The sequence below is a fragment of the Pteronotus mesoamericanus genome, unplaced genomic scaffold, assembly GCF_021234165.1.
Source record: "Pteronotus mesoamericanus isolate MK-2021 breed Mesoamerican mustached bat unplaced genomic scaffold, CSHL_Meso_final scaffold_54, whole genome shotgun sequence".
NCBI lineage: Eukaryota > Metazoa > Chordata > Mammalia > Chiroptera > Mormoopidae > Pteronotus > Pteronotus mesoamericanus.
The window spans coordinates 44,778,982-44,792,747 of record NW_026555321.1 but is presented as its reverse complement, the minus strand read 5'-3'; positions in this window follow the sequence as shown (position 1 = coordinate 44,792,747).

Below are 13,766 nucleotides of genomic sequence, written 5' to 3'. Positions count from 1 at the left end.
TTGGGATTGGGATAATACTGGCCTAATAAAAAGAGTTTGGAAGTCTTCTCTCTTCCTGAATTTTTTGGAATAGTTTGAGAAGGATAGGAGTTATCCTTCCCAATGATTGGTAAAATTTGTCTGTGAAGCCTTTTGGTCCAGGGCTTTTGTGTGCCAGGAGTTTTCTGATTACTGCTTCAATTTTGCTAGTTGTTATTGGTCTATTCAGGTTTTCTGATTCTTCCTGATTCAGTTTTGGAAGACTGTTTGTTTCTAGAAATTTATCGTTTTTGGTCAGGTTATCCAATTTCTTGGTATATAGTTGTTTATAGTAATTTCTTATAATCCTTTGTATTTCTGTGGTATAAGCTGTTACTTTTTCATTTCTGACTTTATTTACATGGGTCCTTTCTCTTTTTTTTCTTGATGGGTCTGGTTAACAATTTGTCAGTTTTGGTTGGTCTTTTAAAGAACCAGCTCCTAGATTCATTAATCCTTTGATTTTTCTTTTTGTTTGGTTTTTTCTTGTCTCTATGTCCTTTAGTTCTGCTCTGATCTTATTTTATTCCTTCTACTTGCTGTGGGCTTTGTTTATTGTTTCTCTAGTTCTTTTAGATGTAGGGTTAGATTGCTTATTTGAGATTTTTAAATCTTTAAGTAGGACTGTATTTCTATGAACTTCCCTCTCAAGACTGTCTACGCTGTTTCCCATAGGTTTTGGGTTGTTATGTGTTTATTTTCATTTGTTTCCAGATACTTTTTGATTTCTTCCTTGATCTCTTTGTTAATCCATTCACTATTTAATAACATGTTATTTCACCTCCATGTATTTGAATGTTTTTGAGTTTTTTTCCTTGAGGTTGTTTTCTCATTTCAAGCCATTGCAATCTGAAAAGATACTTGATATTTCAATATTCTTGAATTTGTTAAGGCTTGTTTTGTGTCCTGTCATGTGGTTTATCTTTGAGAATGATCCATGTGCATTTGAGAAGAATGCATATTTTGCTTCTAGGAGTGAAATGTTTTATAAATATCACATTCTGTAAGTCCATTTGATCCAGAGTGTTATTCAATACCGCAATATTTTCATTGATCGTTTTTTTGGATGATCTGTCTATTGTTGACAGTAGGGTGTTCTCCAGTTTTCTTTATATATTTAAGTGCATCTATATTGGGCACATGTATGTTTATAATGATTATATGCTCTTGTTGGACTATTCCCTTAAGAGTTAGGTAGTGACCTTCTTTGTCTCCTTTTAGGGCCTTTGTTTTGAAGTCTATTTTGTCTGCTCTAAGTATTTTACTCCAGCTTTTTTTAATGTTCATTTGCATGGAGTATTGTTTCCATTCCTTCACTTTCAGCTTGTGTTTATATTTTGTTTGAGGTAGGTCTTTTGTAGACAGCATATGTGCAGGTCCTGCTTTTTTATTCATTCAACTAACCTATGTCTTTTGATTGGAGCATTTCATACACTTACATTTAAGGTTATTAGTGATAGGTACTTATTCACTGCCATTTTTTCCCTTTGTACCTGTGTTGCTCTCTCTATTTTTTTCTTCTTCTTAAAGCAGTCACATTAACATCTCTTGCAATGCTAGCTTGGAGGAGATTTTTGTCTGGGAGGCTCTTTATTTCACCTTCTATTTTAAATGAGAGCCTTGCTGGATAGAGTAGTCTTGGTTGTAGATCCTTGCTTTTCATTACTTGGAATATTTCATGCCAATCCCTTCTGGCTTGTATGTTTCTTCTGGTTTCTCCCTTTGCATACCGCTCTGCTGTCTGAGTCTGGCGTAAGCCAATGTCAGGTGTCCATGTCTGGCTCTCAGCCACCTTTTCGAATCTACAAATGATCCACAGTTTGTGGCTGATTCCTCTGGGCCTGGCTGCTCTGCAAAGCTGGTTTTTATCAGCACTGCATCCAGGGATGTGTCAGCAAACATCCCAAGTCACCACAGGATCCACCTCTGCCTGCAGGTCTGCTGTCAATCTTAGACTAGTCGCAGCCCTGACTATTTCTGAGAGGGCTTCTGCCAGAAACAGAAGCCTGAGATTCCTGGATCTCCTGTGGCAGGCACCTTTCAGACTTCAGGGAAGATGGTGGGTGTAGTCCCCCTCCCCTGAGCTACTAGTCTGAGTCTGTTTCAGATTATTTCCCTGTATTCAGCAGTTCAGCAAGAGGGTGTTTCTGTGGTTCTTCTATGAGTGGGAAGTGCCAGTCTGTTTCCCAGGATATTGTATGGATTGCCTACACCTGATCACCAGTCGCCACCAACCTCTGAGTCTGTTTATGTTGCTGTCTCCTCAGCAAGGATTAAGATGCAGGATGGGGAAAAAGAAAGAAAAAAAAAACTAAACAAAACAGAAAACCAAGACAGAGCAAAACTGAAAAACAACAAAAAAAAAATTGCTAGGTGGAGCGAACAAGATTTCAGAGCTTCTGATGGGGGGATTTCCAGGGGACTGGGGAAATAAGATCCCACAGGGTAAGGTGATTGATTTTCACCTAGGAGGGGCTTGCTTTTCTCAAGAAAGATGGCTGCTGTGGAGCTCAGGTATATCTGGGCCCCCAAAATCCCGCAGCCACTCCCCTAAAACTTTCCCCAGTGCCTCCCACTCCAGACTCTCTTCCCATGACTCTAGTCTGTCTCTCTTCCTTTGCTGGGGCCCAAGGCAGGTAGCAGCAACACAAAACCTATGGTTTGCCCTTTTAAGGGGGCGGGGGAAAGATGATGGGTTTGTCTCAAGTGGTTTTCATCTGTCTTCAGTACAGAAGGCCCTTAAGGTGCAGATTCCTTGATTTCCTTATCTGGATGCTCTAAGAATGTCCTTTGTGTAGGTTATGTGGACTCTCCTGTTGTATTTGGGTCCTGATTATTATTGGCCCATTCGTTGGTGGGAACTTTCCTCCATTTGGCTGTCTAAGGGGTTCAACCCCTATAATGTCTGCCTCTTCCTTGAAAGCGCTTCTAGATATGGGTTGGATCCCAAGTCAGGGGAGTATAGGAGGTAAACTATCAATACTTCTCTCTTACACCAACACCCCCCAAATCAATAAAATATACTCTGAATGCATCATCTTCTTTCAAATCTCATATCATCTTGATGGGATGGGGGAAGGAAAGGAAGTCCAGCAGCAAAACTATAACATGAGGATGAGATGGTGGTGGGCACTTGCACCTTTCCCTCCAGGGAGCTTTAGCCTCAGGCTCCTGCCACTGTGCTCCTGCTGCAGCCTCTGAATCCAGTGCCTCCCTAGCTGCCTTTCTCTGCCGCTGATACTCCCAGCTCCTTGGCCAACCTGCAGCCTCCTTAATCAGGCTCTGTCATAGTTCTGGCAGTGCCTGGGGCCGGGGAGACAACAGCCCCATCCCTGGCAAATACCATAGTCCCTGGACCCTGGCTCCCAGCGGCAGTGTGGTATGCAGCCCAGCCTGGGGCATAGGGCACAGAAGCAAGGCTGGGCATTGAAGCACAGCTGCTCAGGCTGCTTCTTCCTCAGGAGGATTTTGTAAATTCTACAAAATGGCTCTTGCTCCAAACCTGCACCAACAGAAGCACTGGGCTGGGTGGCAGGGTTGGCAGTAGCTCCACCAGGAGAGCCCAGGCCACCCACCCCCGAGTGCCCTCACAGACGAAAAGGCACTTGAACACTCACACACATGCCCGCACATTCACCCGTGCACATACTCACTCACACATACTCTCATTTACACTCAACTGGATCTTCAAGTTGATTGCTCTCTAGTTTAGCTGCAAGACTGGTCTCAGGCTAGGAGCAAGTAGATGAAGCTTCCAGCTACTCTGAAGCCATCTTGACACATGTTAAAGTGTATATACTACATTTTATTTATCCATGTATCCTTTGATGGACACTTGTATTGCTTCTACCTTTTGTCCATTGTGTATGAGTGTACAAGTATTTATTTGAGCCTCTGTGTTTAACTCTTTTGGGTACATACCTAGAAGTAGAATTCCTAGATCATATGATAATTCTAGGTTTAATATTTTGAGGTGAGCATACATTTTAAAAGCTACAACCACAGTTCTATTGAACACCTAAAATTTTAACAATAATTCCTTAATGGAAAAGGCTTTACAACTACCCAAGATACTACACTGAGTCTTTATGCCTGGCCACCTGAGACCTTAGGCAGGTCACTGAATTATCCTGTGTTTCAGTTTTCCCATCTGTAAAATGGGGAAATAGGTTCAATGAGTTTATATACCTATAGTACTGTAGGCAGTGCCTGTCCATTTTAAGTAGGTCTATACATGTTGGCTTTACTGTACACTTGCCATGTGTCAGAGCTGCTGATGAGAACTTTCACATAAGCCTGATTCTTGTTCTATGTAGGTAGCCCAGGGCTGAATCCAAGATTTAGGAGCCTAAAATGTTAAAAGGCCACAAAAATAGACACACATACATATGCACAAACACTCATGGAAAATTTGATATGGAATTTTTTTAGAATTATAGAAGAAAATCACAGTAAACAACCAGTGTTTTGTAGACTCAAGTTTCTGTTTCCTGAGACCTCTTTAAACAGTTTTTCTGAAATGCTCATGGGGGTTCTCACTGATTTCAGTCTGGCTTCCCCTCTCACTAGGGTGTTGTGAGTTTTGAATGAGTTATTATTATAGGTCATGTGTTTAGAAAAGTGCCTGGCATAGAGGAAGTGCTCTAAAAATGTTAATTAGGATGGTTAGTAGGTCTATTCTCAAAAGAAGACATAGTGGAAGAGGAAGAGTTTGGGGGATGGGAGTCAGGAGAAAGTATAATCTGCCTACCTTGGGGCAAGAGTTTGCAGTGCTTTTGAACCATCTGAGAAGTGATATTAGCTAGTGCTCAATAAGTATTTGATGATGATGATGATGATGATGATGAAGTCAACAATGCTAATGCCAACTACACTGATGACTATGGAACCAACACTGACCTAGGTAGGTTTCTATACTCTTAGTCATAGATGGGTAGGCTTCCTAGTATCTCTGATAAGGCAAGGGTTACTATTTAGCTGATTTGACTTCCTGGAGGGAATCAGTTTAGCAGGTAGGGAGCTGGATTCTAAGCTGGGGGCTCCAAAATGCCAGGGGGTGGAAGTTTGTACTGCGGAAGAGCCTGCATCCACTGGAGCATTCCTTCCTCTTTAGACAGTTACTCAGTTTCTTTAGACAAGAGTCACCTGGTTTTTCAGCCTATGGGTAAAACTGAGGTTGGAAAAGAGTGGCAGTAGGGCAAGACCTAGCTTTGCTTGCTTGGGGATAGAGGACTAGGGAGGCCAGTGTGGAAACCACAGTTTTTCCATGTACTAAGCACTGCAGTGTTCACAGCAGGGTTGAGAAGGGGAAGATGAGAGAGGGAGCTGATGGAATAAAACTTTCAATGATAATTTCAATTACTCTCTTTCTTATTCCTAGCCTCTGCTTACTCTGTCTATCTTGATTATAGTTTCTCTAGGGCTCCCCTAAGCTGTTTGTCTCCTTCCTCCTATGTCATCTCTTCCTATATACTCTGCAGCTTCTTCCTTACTCCCTTTTCTTCATCCACCAGTCCTCTTCCACCATCTACCCATCTATCAGAAATTTGTCAAGGTGCTTTATTCACTGATGACCTCCCTTCTGTGCTGCTGTCTTGGTTATGGGTTTATCCTTTTACTATTATTTATTGTGTTTTGGCAAGAAGAGATGATAAATGCTTATAGTCAACCCTTCTTTTTTGGTGGATACATTTCCACAAATGTTTAAAAGTATTTTTCACTTGAATATTTCATTTCTAAGAAAACAATCTATTTTCTGGTGTGAGAAGTGAAGGGCAAGGCTGGATTGCTGGTAAAGAATGATCTAAATCAAATATAAGCAGTGACAGTTGTCCAGGGCATGTTTCTGTTATCATTAAATTCATTTCATTGCTGCTTTTCTTTATGACTTGAGTACATATGGGCTCTACTCTCAGCACAGTTTAGGCCACTGAAGATATTTTAGTTTGCTCTTGGCCTGCTGATATTGGTCAATCTAAAACAAAACTTTCTATCTTTAAAGTGAGTTGATTAAAAATGCCCACATTTTCCAAATACACAGTTAACAGTTTTGTCTCCAACTTTTACCACTTAGTTTTAGAATGACCAAGAACCTGAAATACACTCAGGTCATTCACGGCCAACCTAGCAACAGTCCTTCCAGACTGTGGGAACTACCACAAAAAGCTAGAAAACCCTGTTCCCCAAAAGCAGCCATTATTCCTTTTTTTGGAAGGCAGAATGATCTGTGAATACAAACTTCATGGCAACACAATGTAGGCTGAAGCCCAGCATTAACTGAAAGTCATTGCTTTGTGAAATCAATTACTCAGCCTTCTCTTAGTTTCAATTAAACACACAGTAAGTCTTCATTTAATGTCATTGATATGTTTTTGGAAACTTTGACTTCGAGAAAAATTACATATAACAAAACCAAGTTACCATAAACTAATTTATATAAACAAGAGTTAAGTTCCTATGGTGTATTTCTGGTCACAAATATACCACCAAACTTCTAAATAAAACCCACAAACATGTATAATTATTAAATGTTGAAATTAATGTGAAATACATTTAAGAAAGATGAATAAAAACAAATAATTATTCCAGTCCAAGACTGCAGGAGGCTTGGAGCCTATCCCAACAGCTCAGGGCACAATGCAGCACTCAACTCTGAACAGGACGCCCTTCTATTGCAAAGTGCATCACACACATTTGCATTCATTCAGATCAGGACAATTTAGACACACAATGTGCACATCTTTGGGATGTGGGAGGAAACCAGAACACCTGAAGAAACCCATGCAGACATGGGAAGAACATGCAAACTGCACTCACACAGTGGTACTAGTTAGGATCTTTTTTTCATCAATGGTGCACTGTTTTTCAAAGACCTGCTTGAAAATATAATTGAGAGTGTCTTTCCTGGAATTTAGGTGTGATTTTTACAGTTGTATTAAAGAGCAGAGAAAAATGGAGGGGAAGCCAAATAAAGTATAAATATTGGGAAAGGGTGAAAAAAATCTTTGTAAGTGTACCAGATCTTATAAACTTATATAATCCATGGATCATTTCCATGGTAGACTGCTACAGGTCTAAAGAGCCATTGTGCTAACATAGCAGTTGATGATCTTATGCAGATACTTTGCATACTAAATGCCCTTCTGAAACTGGGAATGAAATATGGGAACTGAACATAGCCAATAACCATTTTTAAAAATAATGAAGTACTCTACCACCTTACTCTTCTCCCAGCCCCCTCCAAAAGCATGAAGAGCTAAGTCAATGTAATGAACTAATTGCCTGAGAATGTAATTAAAAAAAAGAACTCTGTATGTGTAGCAGGAAAAAAAAACCCTAAAATAGGGCTCATATTTTGAAGCATAAAACATATTTTTGCATTGGGGGAGAATTGGTGAGCCTGTGCCACATTTCATTTCAGTGTCTAATGTTTAAACCTTAAATATTAAAGCATAGACACCCTGGGTTCTAGAGAGGGGATGTAGGTGGAGACTTGGCTTTGCCAAGGTACTTTGGGCTTAGGTAGCAACAGCCTTCTTGGTCATGCTGGAGAATAGACTGCCAATTGTGCCAAATTATATGATGCTTTTGAGATGTGCACAAATAGCCTATTACACTTTTCACAGCGTTCCTTCATTAAGCCTGCAGAATTGTTTCTTTATGTTTTTCCCATAATAGCTTCTGAAAGGTCAAGAATTGCTTATTTGACTTTCTGATGCCCTTCGGGGAATAATGCCTTTAACCATTTGTGGCTTCTGCTCCTCCAAACTGACACTTGTTGAAGGTCTCCCTTTGGTTGTCAAGACTGGGTCACCCCACACACACACACACACACACACACACACACACACATACACCCGCCCCCCTCTCTGCTGGGGATAAGGAATATAAGGAGGATCCCGGAACCCTGTCAGTTAAGATTTTGTTTAATTTTTCTCTTAGAGTTGATGTTTACTTTAGCTCTGGCAACATTTGGAAAGCAGTAGGGAGTGCTGGTTTTCAGAGCAGCTCAGATAACCTGAGTTCAAATCCAGATCTATTCCTTCTGAACTCGGTGGCAAAGGGCAAGTCACCTCAGCTCTCAAAGCTTGATTTCCAAATGTGTAAAGTGGGGAGAATAGTAGCACCAGCTCATGTGGTATTTTCCTGTCATACAATACGCATTAGAATGTTGACTCAAAACAAAAACAACTAGCCTTGGAAGCCTGCAAAGGGTAGGTCTTGATTAACAGCATCACATAAACACAAACTTCTGTTACCAACCTGGTGGCTCACTCCCAGCCTTCACTCAGATCTGTAAGGAGGCCGTAACATTTATCAGATGACTTCTATTTGCCAAGTGCTTACTATGTTTCTCATTTAATTCTTTGTGCTGCCCTATAAAATAGTTATTCTTATTGTTATATTATACATGGAGACACTGATACTCAGGGCTAATGATAATGACTACCATTTATTGAGTGTTTAATATGTGCCAGGCACTGTCTTATACATTTTAACGTCAATGGGCATTTCAGTCATTTCCTTTTTGTTTTGTTTTGTTTTTTTTTGTTTTGTTTTGTTTGCTGTATGAGAGTGCTACCATGGACCTTCTTGAACACATCTTCATGTCCACATGAACAGGATTTTCTCTTGGGACTACACACCTGGTACTAGAACTGCTAGGTTAAGGTATGTGAATATTCAACTTTACCAGATAGTATGAAATTACTTTCCAAAGTGACTGTAATAATTTATCCTCCCACCAGACTCTGTAAGCCTTCCTATTGAACCACATTCTTCCCTATACCTGACATTTTCTTTTTCTTAAGCTAATGGGTATAAAATGATATTTTGACCTCAATCTGCATTTTTCTGATTACTAATGAAGTTGATAATCTTTTTATATAAATTTGCCATAGATGTATTTTTTTTTCTGTGAATTTTCATGTCTCTTTAACTGTCTTATACAGAGCTCTCAGAGTGATACTCTGTCAAGAATTGTCTCTCTGCCCTAGCTGGTGTAGCTCAGTTGGTTGGAGTATCCTCCTATAAACCAAAAGGTCGTGGGTTTGATCCCCATTCAGAGCAAATGTCTAGGTTGAGGGTTCAGTACTTGGCCATTTGGGGCATGCATGGGAGGCAATTGATTGATGTCTCCCTCTCTCTTCTCTCCACTTGCTGCCTCCCCCCCAATTCCTCTCTCTCTGGATTTTAAAGACAAAAAACTGTCTCTCTGATTGTTCCAGTCCCATGGGATGCAAGGATACAGGAACACAAGCTCCCCTGGCCTCCAGAGCCAGGCTGTCAAGGGGCATCTCCTTGATGCAGCCACAGAAACTGACCCACCTGGTATAAAAACAGGGGCACCAAATGTTTAGAAATTTCCTCTGGGAAATACTGGCACTTTGGAGCAGCAGAAGGGGAGTGAAAAAATGACACCTCCTTATCAAAGAGAAAAAGGGGAAAATGTAGAAAAAAATAAGAAAAGGAAAAAAGAGAAAAATAAGAAAAAGAAAAAAATTTTTAAAAAGTGGCACCTGCTGGCTTTAGCAAGTCAGTGGTAGCACAGGAAGATGGCACCCACCAGCCTCCAACCCTCGTGAGTGTCCCAGTGGGTCCCTGCCCTTCAGATCAATATTTTAAAATGTGGAAGTGGGTTTCATTCACATAAAATCTGAGATCTTTTCAAAGGGCTGCTTCTACGTTAGGCCCTAGGGTAGGTGAGTGTGCACCTAATCCCCCCAAGAGCCATTTCTCAGTTCATCATAGCCCTGCGGGTCTTGTGGGCATGGGCTGCGTTGGCCTTCAAAGCCAGATGTTTTGGTGGTTCCTCTCTCAGGTGCTGGACTTAAAGTTGGGTCAACTATGTGGGAGAGGCTGAGTTTTTGAGTTCCCTCCCTGTTTTGGGTCTCTGTGTGCTGTGGTGAGCTTGTGTGATTGTGTCTCAGCCTTCCCTATCAGCTCTGACATGGTTTCTCTCTCCTTTGCCTGATGTGGAGGCGTGGCTTTTCCAGTTTTCAGTTTTGTTTCGGAGGAAATTGTTCCATATATACTATACAGATTCGGCATGTCCGCGGGAAGAGGTGTGTTCAGGATCTTCCCAGCTTGCCATCTTGTACTGGAAGCCCCGGGACATCGTCTTTCCTACGCTCAGCCGCCTCTGCTCCCCGTTCCCCAGCCTTCAGGCTCCAGCCGAATTATGTCACCAGCTTTCCAGAGTCTCCAGCTTGTAGAGGGCAGCTTGTGGGACTTCTTGGCCTTCACAATGACGTGAGCCAATTCCTATAAGAAATCTCTTCATATATGTATACACATACACACGCACACATACTCACACACACACTTATCTCCTTCCTATTGGGGAACCCTTACTAATACAGTGGTTGTATCATTGCAGATATTTTCTCCCTGCTTATGACTTGCCTTTTCACTTTCTTTTGGGTGAAACATACATATTTATGTGTATATAATATACACACCTTCATATTTTAACAAATTTAAAATATTGATTGCTTCCTAATTTAAGTCTCTATATTTAAAGTTTTATTGTTGCTAAAGCTGAGAGAATATTTAGGAAAGACAATAATGTTTAAGACCCTAATAATAATGTTACATTTTTTTTTCCTATTTGGCAGCTAGTATGATTCTTCTTTGGGTACCTTAGTCCCGGAAAGCATTTATTTTGAATCCCTAAGCTTTATTACTGTCCTAAACTTAAAAAAAAAAAAAAACCCTCCATCCTTAAAATGACAAACTTATCCTTCAAGTAAACCACCCACTATCTATTTGTTTAATTAAACAAGAAAACATTTCTCAAAAGCTATATCTTGACCTAAAAGTCCGATTTATGTTTGAGTCCCCAGGCTGCCACTTATTACTTTTCTCACTTTGGGTAACTCACAGAGCTCCTTGGAGTCTCAGTTGCTTTCCCTTTAGTGTGATAATAAAATTAATGTCACCCCAATAAAATAAATAAATAAAAATAAAAAATATAAAATGAGGGCAACATCTATCTTACAGAATTGCTAGGAATATTAATATATTTACTTAAAAGCCTCAGAAATGCTCGCCAATATTTTTGAATTTTAATTAGTTTTTATTATAAAAGTAACATGAGCTTCTTATAAAATTATTGAATAGCACAGAAGGGTATCATACAGAACAGTACAGTAAAAGCTACAAATGCCTTCTCTCCAAATGTATCCTGTTCTTCCCCTTCAAATCAATCTCACACTCCTAAAGAAACATTAAATTCTCAGGATGCATTATTATTAAAAACACTCTAAGGTTCCATGGCAGGCAAAAATTCTTGAGATCGTGTAGAAACATCATATAACAACAGATAAGCTAAAAATGTACAGAACATTTCTTTAAGATTGCTTTTATTTTAAAGCTTTTCTATCTTCAAATGATTTTTTGAATTAAGAAGGTTATTAGAGGCTGTCTTAAAACTAACAGTGAACATTTGATTATGGGTATTTTTAATAAATTTTTGTTACAATAGTAATGTGTTCTTACAGAAATGTCCATCACTTAAGTGTATAGAGTAAAAATAAAATGAAATTCTGTTTTCACATTTCCACAGTCCCACTCCCGACACATAATCACTTGTGACAGTTTTGATGTCTTGACTTTCATATTCTTTACCCACCAGACTTGAAAAAGTCTCAGCTTAGTTGCAAGGTTTCACTCTTTTCATAACTATTAATTTTGCTTTGGTTTGCTTGGTACTGCATTCATTCACCTATTCATTCCTTTATTAAGCACGTACCAGGTACCTGCTCTGGGTCAGGTACTGATGAAGATGCCAGAGACTCTTGAAACATCAAGTTTAGTGTCCTCATCCCTTACAGATTATTATAATACTGTGTCTTAAGTGCTTCATTATAGTCAATTAGTGCAGGATGCTGTGGGAGTGTAAGGGAGGGACACTAAACCCAGGTGATCTGGGAAGACTTCCTGGGGGAAGTGATTTCTTAGTTTAGAACTGAAAGCTGAATAGGCATTAAGCTGGTACAATGGCCAGAGCTGTGGGAAAATAGCACATTGCAGGGTGATGAGAAGATGGAATGAAGAGCACAGCTCTATAGCAGGTAGGGCTGAGGATGTAGGAAAGGGATGGATGAGGCTGGAAGGAAGAAGAAAGGGATTAAATCATGAAGGGCTTTGCAAGACATGCTAAGACAAATGAACACTGAGGTGAGTGATGTTGCCGTGTTTGTGTGTTAGAAGTCTCCATCTGCCTGCAACAGGGAGGAAGAACTGGAGTGGCTGAGCTCCGAGGCAGGGGCAATAGAAAGTGGTTGTAATAACCCAAGTGAGACATGATGGTGGCCTGGATTAAGGAAGTGGGAGTGGGAGGAGATAGCTTCAAGAATAGAGGAAGTCTTCTTTATTCAAGGGTAATTGATATCTGGAAGGAGTCACTGAAGGTAAAGCCATTTAATCCAGGGATCAATTTTTCAAGTAAATAATGAGGGCAAAGGACTTGATTTAGACTCTAACTTGAAAGATTCAATTAAAATTAGTTTTTAAATCCCTATTTTAATATTATAAATAATTATTTAAGTTATAATCACAATTATGACCTAATGTTTAAAAGGAAGAATGAATCAGGAGTTAGGGAGGCATAACTTTTCAACACAATTTTATAGTAGTGTGATAATAACACCTTTCACTTCATGTTTAAGTTTTGTAGCAAGTTCATAATAAAAATCATTTTGAGGGCAATGCTTGGTCTTTATCAATTTTCCCTAAGGTAAAATTTGATATTTGATATTTATCTTTTGATATTCAGATCATTTTCTTTTAGAGGTGCTGCTATGTCATTCACCTTATGGTTATAAGTGACATATCACATTACATTAGTTTTAGGTGTACAAAATAATAATTCTATATTTGTATATATTGCAAAATAATCACCACAGTAAATCTAGTTAACATCTGTTACCTTATATAGTTACAAAATTTTTTTCCTGTCATAGAACTTCTAAGATCTATTCTTTTAGTAACTTTCGAATGTGCAACATAGCATTATTAACCATAGTGACCATGTTATACATTCCATCCCCATGACTTATCTGTTTTATAACTTGAAGTTTGTACTTTTTTCACTCATTTCATTTTTTAAAAGCTGTTAACTAGGCCAATGTGTTATTTGGCAAAAGCTTTGCCTGTACTTGAATCACTTCTCCTGGATCACTTTTATTGACTTTATGAAACTCTGCCTTTTAGAACATTTTCAGTTTATCTTAGCAGTAGATTTATTTCAAATTCATAGTTTAATATGGGTTTTTGTAATTGCCTAGTATTATTGTCAAGGGTAATATTATAAATGTTATGTTTATTAGTAGATATTTTTGTGTTGTGATGACTTTTACTTTTCTATGCAACCTGTTGCCTATGGGGACTTGGATTATGAAAACTAGGATAATGAGAAAACCCTATTATTATCTGTCACAGACTCACCAAGATCACCCTCCAAAAGGGAAATGTGGAACAAAATTCTCAGGGACAAAGAAAAGAGTAAAGTCTTCATTTCCTAGGACTAAATCCTTTGTGTACATCAAAGACGCAACAAAAGAGTACATGAAGTACCTTCTTCAAATTTCTCATCCATACTTGCTCAGGTGAAGGTATTTTCTCAGCAGTGCTCACATCTAAGGACACAAGATTTGCTGGAAGCATCTTTGTCACTCTCTGGTAGGAAGCTCATATCTCATTACCAATAAAAGAGCATCATCTTACCCACTGATGTTTTCTGAAGG